We start from the raw sequence: 4,891 nt of genomic DNA, 5'->3' as shown, positions 1-4,891 counted from the left end.
CTGCAAGGTATCCGACCTCACGTCAGAAATACGTCACACGCTGTAGATATCCAATCATACGTAAGGAATACGTTACGTACTAATACGTCACGTCGTGCAGGATGTCCGACCTCACGTAAGGAATACGTCACGTGCTAATACATGTACGTCACATAATGCAGGGAATCCGATCTTACGTTTGGATGACATCATGTGCTAATAAGTCACGTCATGTAGGATATCCCGTCTCACGTAAGAAAGATGTTACGTGCAAATGTGTCATATCATGTAGGGTATCTGACATCACGTAAGGAAGACGTCACGTGCTATAGGGTATCAAACTTCACGTAATGAATACGTCACGTGCAATATGTAACGCCATGTAGGGTATCAGACCTCACGTAAGGAAGACGGCACGAGCTTATACGTAACGTTGTGTAAGGTATGTGTCCTTATGTAAGGAATACGTCACGTGCTTGTACGTCACGTCCCGTAGGATATGCGACCTCATGTAAGGAATGCGTAAGGTGCTAATACGTCATGTCCTTTAGGATGTACGACTTCACATAAGAAATACGTCACGTGCTAATACGTCACGTCATGTGGGGGCATCCTACCTAACGTAAGTAATACGACACGTGCTAATACGTCATGTGTTGTTTGGTATCCGATCTAACGAATAGAAGACATCATGTTCTAATACGCCACGTCATGTGGTGGCATCCGACCTAATGTAAGGAATACGACATGTGCTAATACGTCACGTGCTGTAGGGTATCCGACCTCACGTAAGGAATACATCACGTGCTATTACGTCACGTGTTAATCCGTCAAATGATATAGTGGATGCGACCTCACGTAAGGAATACGTTACGTGATAATACGTCACTTCATGTAGGGTATCCGACCTACTCACGTAAGGAAGACGTCAAGTCCTAATATATACGCCAAGTGGCGTAGGGTATGCGACCTCGTGTAGGAATACGTTACGTGCTAATACATCACGTCATGTAGGGTATCCGACCTCACGTAAAGAAGACGTCACGTGCTTATACCTCACGTCATGTATGGTATCCGACTTAACGTAAGGAATACGTCACGTGCTAATACGTCACGTCCTGTAGCAGTGGCGTAGGAAGATGAAACGTAATGGGGGGGCAAAGGTCCTCAATATTTTGTAACACCGCCGACAGAACATAAATGATATTCATGAGTTGAACAATAATTGGTGTTTGATCATGTATATATATGTCTAATTAACACAAAAAATAATATAAGATAATTTATTTTGCCTTCGGTACATGCGCAATCAGTACTTCCTTCCATATAGGATATAGTGACACGGATTTTTTTCGGGATGCAATTAATTGTTTTTCATAATTTTAACTTGAAGTGTGGTAATGGTGTAAAGTAAGTAACTTTTGTAACTGAAGAAAAATACTAAATCGTCTGTTCCTGTTTTTGATAGTGCAAACATACCATTTGTCAGCGGTGGAGCATCTTTAAATGAGTTTTGATGAATTTGCGAGCGCCCGAAAGCGCGAGATTTTGGTGTTTGGGGGGTCCGGGTGTCTACCCCGGAAAAAAAATTACGGTTTAGAATGGCTGAGATGAGTTTTACGATGTATTTTAATGATTATAAAGCGTTCTTAACATGGTAATTTTTCTATTTAAAGCTGCTTGCATTTAGAAATGATAATTGTGTCGTCAAAACATTATGCAACCCTACTCGATCTGAATACACCGGCTTCACACCATCGGCACATGGTTGTGTAACATAAAAAATGAATTAATATTGTCTCGCTAAGACATAAACAAATTGATCTTTTAAGAGAATTTTTTTAGGTAGTACATAAAATCCTGTGTATTGAATTTTGACTAGGCCTATTTAAGGTTTGACATTATGTGCTTGAACGTTTTAGGAAATACGCCGCGCAGCGGAAAATTTTCTAGAATGAAGTACGAAAAATGTGCAGGAGGACCCTTTTTTCTTTCAAATAAACATTTTTAGAAAATTTCAGTCGGCAAAAATGGGGGGGGGGGGGGGCAAAAAGACATGTTTGCCCCCCCCCGTCCTGGGGAACGGGGGGGGGGGGGCAGTTGCCCCCCCCCCCCTGCCCCCCCCCCCCCCGCTTCCTACGCCCCTGTGTAGGGTATCCGACCTCACGTAAGGAAGAGACCACGTGCTAATAAGACACGTCATGTAGTGTATCCGACCTCACGAAAGGAAGCCGTCATGTGCTAACACGTCACGTAATGTAGGGTATTGAGTGACGATCTTCAGATATCCGGACTGTAGTTAAAGGATGATCTTCAGATATCCGGTCTGTAGTTAAATGCCAATCTTCAGATATCCGGACTGTAGTCAAATGGTAATCTTCAGATATCCGAACTGTAGTCAAATGGTAAACTTCAGATATCCAGACTGTATTCAAATGGCAATCTTCAGATATCCAGACTGTTGTCAAATGGCACTCTTCAGATATCCGGTCTGTAGTCAAAGGACAATCTTCAGATATCTATACTGTAGTCAAATGACAATCTTCAGATATCCAGACTGTAGACAATGGACAATCTTCAGATATCCGGACTGTAGTTAAATGACAATTTTCAGATATCCAGACTGTGGTCAAATGACAATCTTCAGGTATCCAGACTGTAGTCAAATGACAATCTTCAGATATCCGGTCTGTAGTCAGAGGACAATCTTCAGATATCTAGACAGTAGTCAAATGACAATCTTCAGATATCCGGACTGTAGTTAAATGACAATTTTCAGATATCCAGACTGTAGTCAAATGACAATCTTCAGATATCCAGACTGTAGTCAAATGACAATTCTTCAGATATCCGGTCTGTAGTCAAATGACAATCATCAGATATCCGGACTGTAGTAAAAGGGCAATTTTCAGATATCTAGAATGTAGCCAAATGACAATCTTCAGATATCCTGACTGTAGTCAAATTACAATCTTCAGATATCCTGACTGTTGTCAAATGAGCAAAGGACAATCTCCAGATATCCTGACTGTAGTCAAATTACAATCTTCAGATATCCTGACTGTTGTCAAATGAGCAAAGGATGATCTTCAGATATCCTGACTGTAGTCAAATTACAATCTTCAGATATCCTGACTGTTGTCAAATGAGCAAAGGACAATCTCCAGATATCCTGACTGTAGTCAAATTACAATCTTCAGATATCCAGACTGTAGACAATGGACAATCTTCAGATATCCGGACTGTAGTTAAATGACAATCTTCAGATATCCAGACTGTAGTCAAATGACAATCTTCAGATATCCGGACTGTAGTAAAAGGGCAATCTTCAGATATCCAGACTGTAGTCAAATGACAATCTTCAGATATCCGGACTGTAGTAAAAGGGCAATATTCAGATATCAAGAATGTAGTCAAATGATAATCTTCAGATATCTAGAATGTAGTCAAATGACAATCTTCAGATATCCGGACTGTAGTAAAAGGGCAATATTCAGATATCAAGAATGTAGTCAAATGATAATCTTCAGATATCTAGAATGTAGTCAAATGACAATCTTCAGATATCCTGACTGTTGTCAAATGACCAAAGGACAATCTTCAGATATCCTGACTGTAGTCAAATTACAATCTTCAGATATCCTGACTGTTGTCAAAGGACAATCTTCAGGTATCTATACTGTAGTCAAATGACAATCTTCAGATATCCGGACTGTAGACAATGGACAATCTTCAGATATCCGGACTGTAGTTAAATGACAATCTTCAGATATCCAGACTGTAGTCAAATGACAATCTTCAGATATCCGGACTGTAGTAAAAGGGCAATTTTCAGATATCCAGACTGTAGTCAAATGACAATCTTCAGATATCCGGACTGTAGTAAAAGGGCAATATTCAGATATCTAGAATGTAGTCAAATGATAATCTTCAGATATCTAGAATGTAGTCAAATTACAATCTTCAGATATCCTGACTGTTGTCAAATTACAATCTTCAGATATCCTGACTTTTTTCAAATGAGCAAAGGACAATCTTCAGATATCCGGACTGTAGTCAAATGACAATCTTCAGATATCCTGACTGTTGTCAAATGACCAAAGGACAATCTTCAGATATCAGGACTGTTGTTTTATCAATGAATATAATGGTATAAGATGGCTAAAATGAAGCATTGGTCACGTCATGACATTGGGAGTTTTGTGATTTTCAAAATCCTGCATTTTCTTCCTTAAAATGACAGTTCTTATCCATCAAAATATTTATAATCTTAAATTATGAAGAAATCAATGTCAATTGTTATTGATAACAGTTTTTCAACACTTGCACCAAAACCTTAACCTGGGATTTCTAACCACGACGTCGACGCCATCTAGTGATTCGAGAGGCGAGCTAAAATTACAAATGAAAAAACATGTCCTTGTAATAAACGATACAGTGTTTACAAATTGTATTATACATTGTGTAACGTCAACCCTGGTACGTTTAGGGAAAGAGTATGGATTATGATTAAATTCGAGTCAGAAACGTTTATTGTGCGAATAATGAAACGGACTAACTTCTGTGACAATCTATTTGGGACACGGGAGACACATGATATGTCACATGACATTTTGTACCTGTAGTGTAAGAATTACAAGTGCGGCCTAGGTCGTGGCAGGCGGAAAGTGACCATACACTGTACCTTTTAACTTATATTATATGTAGCTAAAGTAAAATTAGTATGCACTTCCCTTACATGATTCCTACAAAGGAGGTGTTCTCGGAAAATCAAACTATATCTAGTAATGTTTACTTTCGAAACACTTAATGGCTTCTCACCCCTCTAGCATCTACAGGGACGAATTCAGGTTTTGTGGTAAGAGGGGGCGTGGGACCACGAAATTCAGGCGAGGGGTCTGGGGGCCGCCAA

This window comes from Argopecten irradians, chromosome 11, assembly GCF_041381155.1.
Source record: "Argopecten irradians isolate NY chromosome 11, Ai_NY, whole genome shotgun sequence".
In the NCBI taxonomy this organism is placed as follows: Eukaryota; Metazoa; Mollusca; class Bivalvia; order Pectinida; family Pectinidae; genus Argopecten; species Argopecten irradians.
The sequence above is the reverse complement of the archived record's forward strand: the minus strand, read 5'-3'. Positions refer to the sequence as shown.